Source organism: Bos javanicus, chromosome 3 (genome assembly GCF_032452875.1).
Source record: "Bos javanicus breed banteng chromosome 3, ARS-OSU_banteng_1.0, whole genome shotgun sequence".
NCBI lineage: Eukaryota > Metazoa > Chordata > Mammalia > Artiodactyla > Bovidae > Bos > Bos javanicus.
The window spans coordinates 96,134,675-96,141,800 of record NC_083870.1 but is presented as its reverse complement, the minus strand read 5'-3'; the positions used below and the strand labels follow the sequence as shown (position 1 = coordinate 96,141,800).

The window sequence follows — 7,126 nt, the reverse complement described above, 5'->3', positions numbered from 1 at the left end:
GGGAACACCCAACCCACCTCCCCTGGGAAGTCTTTCCTGCTACTCCAGGAGCCGCTAGCGGCTCCACCTCTGTCACGCAGGTCCCAAAGCCAAGGGTGCAAACCGGCAACTCAAGGACCAGGGTCAGCCTCCAGAGGTGTTTTACCCCACCATGGACTCAACACAAAGCTTTTAAAAATGAGCCACTGTCAACTGTATTCGTTTCTGAAGGCTGCCAACAGAGTATGACAAACTGGTTGGCTTAAAACAATAGAAATTTATTCTCTCACAGTTCTGAAGGCTGACAGTTCAAAATCAAGGTGTTGGTAGTGCCTTCCCCTCCCATTGCCCCACCACCAAGGGCCCTAGGGAAGCCTCCTCCCTGAATTAGGAGTGGCAGTGTTGATCTCCCTTCTTCAAGAAGGTCCCATGTTCCCTTGATGAGGTCGCTCCAGGTTTCCCTGCTTCTCTTAGGGCTTCCCAGGTGGCTCAGTTGTAAAGAATCCACCTGCCAATGCAGGAGACACAGGAGATGTGAGTTTGATCCCTGGGTTGGGAAGATCCCCTGGAGAAGGAAATGGCAACCCACTCGAGTATTCTTGCCTGGAGAATCCCATGGAAAGAGGAGCCTGGTGGGTTACAGTCCATGGGGACGCAAAGCATCAGACACGACCAAGCACACACGCATGCACACGCTGGCTGATGCTGGCAGTCCTTCACACTCCTTTGCGCCTGGCAGCACAGGTCCAGTCTCTGCCTCCGTCTTCACGTGGCCGTCTTCCCTCTGTCTATCTCAATCCTGTTTTCTCTTCATATAAGGACACAGTCATTGAATTAGGGTCCGCTCTAAACCATAGGACTGGGACTTCCCTGTTGGTTCAGTGGCCAGGGCTCCACGTTCCTCTTTCATTCCTGGTCAGGGAACTAGATCCTGCATGCCCCAAATAAGAGTTTGCAAGCTACAACTAAAGACCCCACATGCAACAACGAAGGCTGAAGATCCCACATGCAACAACGAAGGCTGAAGATCCCACATGCCAAAACTAAGACTTGGCACTGCCAAATAAAGTAAATAAATAAAAATAAATATTTAAATAAATAAATAATAAACCATAGGACTCCATAGTATTTATGCGAAGCCCCTATTTCCAAATAAGGTCATGTTCAGACATGCCAGATGAACATGAATTTGGCAAGGACACTATTCAACCCAGTGTATTTAAAATTAGGAGATTATACATAAATATCTAGATTACCACCCTTCTTTTTAAAAAAAGATCTGACCCCACATCATACTCGTACATTACTTTGCCAACAAAGGTCCGTCTAGTCAAAGCTATAGTTTTTCCAGTAGTCATGTATGGATGTGAGAATTGGACTATAAAGAAAGCTGAGCACCGAAGAACAGATGCTTTTGAACTGTGGTGCTGGAGAAGACTCTCAAGAGTCCCTTGTACTGCAAGGAGATCCAACCAGTCCATCCTAAAGGAAATCAGTCCTGAATACTCATGGGAAGGACTGATGCTGAAGCTGGTCAATACTTTGACCACCTGATGTGAAGAAGTGACTTATTAGAAAAGATCCTGATGCTGGGAAAGATTGAAGGTGGGAGGAGAAGGGGACGACAGAGGATGAGATGCTTGGATGGCATCACCAACTCAATGGACATGAGTTTGAGTAAACTTTGGGAGTTGGTGACAGACAGGAAGGCCTGGTGTGATGCAGTCCATGGGGTCGAAAAGAGTCGGACACAACTGAGTGACTGAACTGAACTGAACTGACTGAGGCTCTGTGGTGACAAGTGGCCAGAGCAGAAAAGTGTTTTTCATTCCCATGTATACTGGGCACATGATCTCCACCCACCACAGTCCCTACACCGAGGGGTCTAACAACTTTGACAGCAGGCCAGGATTAAAGACCACTCCCCTACCCGCACCCTACCTCCTTAAGACTAGCAGCGACGTTCTATGAGAGTAAGAGGCAGCAGCAAAACAGAGGGTATGCAACTCTTTAAGAGGCAACCGCGCTCCACCCAAGCATTTCTCTCATTGACATTACCTACCTGCTCCTTGGAATTTTCACCTGGAGCCCGGCTGTACGTTAATGACGTGTTTATGTGACTGTCCGTGGCTGGAGGTACCACTCACTCTGCACACCCCCACCCACAGCCCTTGTCCTAACTCCTCCACCACCAGCATCTCCACTGCTTTCCCTAAGGGCTTCCTCTGGCTTCCAGAGCCTGTTTCCCCACCCCACCCCCTTGCTGGTCCTCAAATGACTGACTGAGTTCCTGTATAAAACTCCAGCTCCCTCACCCGCAGCGGAGCGCTCTAAGGCACATGTTCTCCACGGAGCTGCGCATGTTCTCCACGGAGCTCCGCAGGGTTTCCCAGCGCAATGTGAGCTCCAGCTGCTCACTGTGGGGACAAGGCTTCAGTGACACACCCTCAGGTGGCGCTCCGCCTCACTTCCTCTCTGTCCTGCGGAAGTGCCTGCTGGATCTCCCCTCAGATAACCTGCTTACACAAGAGCCCTTATCCCAGGGTCAGCTGCGGAGGAACCCAGAGTTGAGGACAGAGATGTGGTCTGTTTGCTTTGTTCATCGCCACAGCACACAGCACAGCGCAGGCACGCATCTAGTCAGCTGTCTGCGTGGACCTCTGCCGTCCCCCCTCCAGCCAGGCCTGGCTTAGGTGCTGGGAGACAGTGATGAGAGCGCCACTCTTCCCTGCCCTCCCGGAGTCTCCCATCCAGGGAAGAGAACAAAGGTGGCTGCCTCCCTAGAAGCCTACCACTTGGCCATGGAAAAAAACTTAGGAATGTGAAAAAGTGGGGAAACAGCACAGACTAGCAAAGAGTGAGAACTAAGATGAATGAACTGATCCTTCATTCACTTGGCAAAAATCCACTGAGGGATATCCTGACAGGCGCGCACACACACAAACAGGCCAACAAAACACCAAGAGGTCAGTGGTCTGATAGGAGCAGAGAGACTGCGGCAGCACGAAGGAGGGCTAACTCAGCCTGGCAGGGCAGGAGGACTCCCTAGAGGAGGCATCTTCTCAGCTGAGTCTTAAAGGATAGGAAGATATGTATAAGATATTAAAAGGAAAAAGCATTCTAGATAAAGAAACCGCACAGAGACTCGTAGAAAGGTATGAAGATGGTTCTGTTTAGCCACTTGCAGTGGCTTGGCATGGCTGAGACAGGAGAGGGCTCAGAGGGAGGAGCAGCCAGGGGCAAGATTATGGACAAGTTTCTCCGTGCTAGACAGAGGCATTCAAACCTCTTTGGGACTCAGTTTTCTCCTCAGTGGAATGAACATGACGAGGCTCTTGTAAAGATAAGACGTACTAATGCAAGAACAGACCTTTATACAACAGCTGGCATTTCACTGGCTCTCAGGGAACTTCAGCTACTTCATCCTGAGAACCATGAGAAGTCATTGTAGGATTTGAAACAGCACAATGGCGTGGTCAGCTAGGAGCCTTGGGAGACACCAGCAAGGAGGCTGCTGGGATCAGAAGTGAGATGCCAGCTGCCTGGAGCCCTACCCTACCCTACCCAGTGCCAAGAGCTTCTTATGTCTCTGCCTGAGAACTCTCTCCAGCACTGCAGTCTTCTTGGGTAGGGGCAGGGCAGGCCAGAAATGCTGAGGAGTTAACACCCTCAGATCAGATCAGATCAGTTGTCAGTCGTGTCCGACTCTTTGCAACCCAATGAATCACAGCACGCCAGGCCTCCCTGTCCCTCACCAACTCCCAGAGTTCACTCAGACTCACATCCATCGAGTCAGTGATGCCATCCAGCCATCTCATCCTCTGTCGTCCCCTTCTCCTCCTGCCCCCAATCCCTCCCAGCATCAGAGTCTTTTCCAATGAGTCAACTCTTTGCATGGGGTGGCCAAAGTACTGGAGTTTCAGCTTTAGCATCATTCCTTCCAAAGAAATCCCAGGGCTGATCTCCTTCAGAATGGACTGGATGGATCTCCTTGCAGTCCAAGGGACTCTCAAGAGTCTTCTCCAACACCACAGTTCAAAAGCATCAATTCTTCAGCACTCAGCCTTCTTCAGATACAACCTAACCCAAGAAGAGTTGGGAGTTGGTAGTAAGTCCTACCGCCTCCTGGATCTCATAGGGTCTTCAGTTGTTCTGAGCTCCAGGTGATGCCAGAGGCAACCCACTTATTAGCTTAACTTTTATTAGCTTTTCTCCATTTCCTGACTCATTTCTGTATTCCCTCATTGTGTCTCCTAGAATCATCTTCCAAATAAATGACTCATACCCTAATTCTGTCTCAGGATACACTTTCAGGAAAATCCAAACTGAGTAGTTGGTACCAACCAATCCCCACCCACCCACCCCCAGAAAGCAAATGTCAGCAGGAAATTCCAGAACTAAATGGCTAGCCAGCCATTTTTGCCATTTAGCCATGGCAAAAAGAATCCCATTTCTGGTGGGAAGTGGGAGGTTTTAGCAGCATCACATTCATGACTCTCACCTGTGATGGGTGGACTGGGCAGATACATAAGTGGAAAGGGAATCCAAGCTATGTAATAGCTCCAGCAATTGAAAGATATGGAGGCAACGTAAGGATTATGGAGTTGATTAACTTTGTTATCTGCTACAAGAAGCCTCAAAGAAAGATAATCTTACAGGTTTAATAAAGTCCACTAGCAACTCAGAACATATTATGAAAACTAGAAGGGCTCCATGACACCAAGAAACATTTATCTCTTACAACCAGAGAACGGACTGTGCCAAAAATCAGCCCAAAATTTGATCGTAAGCAAGGCCGGGTTACAAAAGAGGCTGAATCCACAGGCCCAGTAAGTCATGGGCTAAAGTTAGGGTCCAAAGGGCAGAAGAGGCCCTGAGACTTGGGGTTCAGATTTAAGAACTTCAGACTGCCACATTCTCCTGAACCTTGTAATGGTGTCACAAATACCTCCCTTCCCCTCATAGGCAAGGGGAGCTTCCCACTGCCAGGAGACCATGCCAAATCCTCACCCAAGACACATGCTCTCCAAGATAATGGTCCTTCTCCTGCCTCCCACCACGCCACCCCACCCCAGCCCACCCCACTGCCCATGGCATCCAGCCCAAAAACTACAGTCTGATCTGACAATGACTAGAGTAGTCAGTCAGTTGCTCAGTCATGTCCAACTCTTTGTAACCCCATGGACTGCTGCACACCAGGCTTCCCTGTCCATCACCAACTCCCAGAGCTTGCTCAAACTCATGTCCATCGAGTTGGTGATGCCATCTAATCATCTCATCCTCCATCGTCCCCTTCTCCTCCTGCTTTTAATCTTTCCCAGCATCAGGATCTTTTCTAATAAGTCAGTTCTTCACATCAGGTGGCCAAAGTGTTGGAGCTTTGCTTCAGCATCAGTCCTTGCAAAGAATATTCAGCACTGATTTCCTTTAGGATGGACTAGTAGGATCTCCTTGCAGTCCAAGGGACTCTCAAGAGTCTTCTCCAGCACCACAGTTCAAAAGCATCTATTATTTGGTGCTCAGCTTTCTTTATGGTCCAACTCTCACATCCATCCATGAATACTGAAAAAAGACATGGCTTTGACTATACGGACCTTTGTCGGCAAAGATGGAGTAGTACTGGTCCTTATATGGAAGGTAACAGATTATTCATCATCAAAGCTACAGGAACTGACTAATGGTTTCAGAAGCAACTAAAAGATGAGGGTGTTGGACCATGGTGGAAGAAAACTATAAGGCTGGATAGGAGATAGTTGTTGAAGTGAGTGATCCTATCACTCAAGACTTCATAGCCTGACAAGGATGTTCAAAGTCAACCTTAATATGTTGCTAGAGATGACAATGGCCTCCAATAAGTGAGGTGTAAATACCATAGCTACCTTGGCAGAGTGCTGTGGAAGAGGTCAGAGGCTCAGAGTAGTGGGTGTTCTATGGATTTGTGATGTAAGGCCAGACAGCCACCAATGGACTAAGTCCTGTAGGAGGGCTAGAAGACACTCACTTTACTCAGTGGAGGGGCTTCCTTGATAGCTCAATTGGTAAAGAATCCATCTGCAGTGCAGGAAACCCCGGTTTGATTCCTGGTCCAAAAGATCCGCTGGAGACGGGATAGGCTACCCACTCCAGTATTCTTGGGCTTCCCTGGGGGCTCAGATGGTAAACAATCTGCCTGCAATGCAGGAGACCTAGGTTCGATCCCTGGGTTGGGAAGATCCCCTGGAGAAGGGAAAGGCTACCCACTCCAGTATTCTGGCCTGGAGAATTCCGTGGACCATATAGTCCATGAGGTCACAAAGAGTCAGACACGACTGAGTGACTTTCCCGTTCACACTTACTGAGTGGATGTACATTGTAGAATAAGAAGGGATGTACTGGAAGAAACTCAGTGGTGGCTCTCCTCTGTAAGCCAAGCTGATAGGATGCAGCTATGGAACCGGCCTACCTAGTGGTGGTAGGAATATAGAAATCTGAACTCTCAGAGGCCAAGTGGTAGCATTTAAACATCAGAGGCAAGGTTGATGGGCCACAAAAGTAGAATGGTAACCAAAGACTCTGACCCACAGAGGGATATGTGGTGATGGCTAACAGACCACAGTATTCCCAGAGATGAGATAGATGGGCAGCCATCTAGAGTGTAGACTTATAAATCAAAAAATACAAGAGTATGGAAGCTGGAGACTGATAATCTGTTGCCACAGTGAAAACTGATGGTCTCTTGTCTGGTTTCTAGACTTGACCAGGTTTTCAGATCCAGAGTCCATTAATTAAAAGAGAGGCCAGATCCCTTTGCTAGGAGCTGATGTGTCATAGCAAATATATACAATACATATTACCCCCCTTTCCCCAAAAGCCATATAACCAGTTACAAGACTAATTGCATATTGAAGAAAGAGAACACCCAAGTCCCTTAAGAGCCATTGAATAAAGTGCCTGAACAGGCACTCTTACCAGGGAACCCAATATGCCATAATGGCTCCCTTGTTGGACTGGGATTGTTTTAAGGCCAGATGACACAGAGAGTCCTAGCCCAAGTCCATCTTATAGTGAACTCCATCCTGTGAGAAAAGGTCAAGTGACATCCCCTGAAACTACCCCCTGTCCTAGCCAAGAGAAGGAGTCAGAAGCAGTGCTACATCATGGGTAGGAT

At 48.4% G+C, this 7,126-nt stretch overlaps 1 long non-coding RNA gene across 1 annotated transcript; it reads right to left on the bottom strand.

Moving 5' to 3' along the window:
* Positions 1–236: 236 nt before the first annotated feature.
* On the bottom strand, positions 237–6,617 carry LOC133244614 (uncharacterized). The gene is made up of 2 exons (XR_009735453.1): positions 5,981–6,617; positions 237–487 (listed from the first exon to the last, which is right to left on the bottom strand). It is a non-coding gene; the product is annotated as an uncharacterized LOC133244614 (long non-coding RNA).
* Between the last annotated feature and the right edge of the window lie 509 nt (positions 6,618–7,126).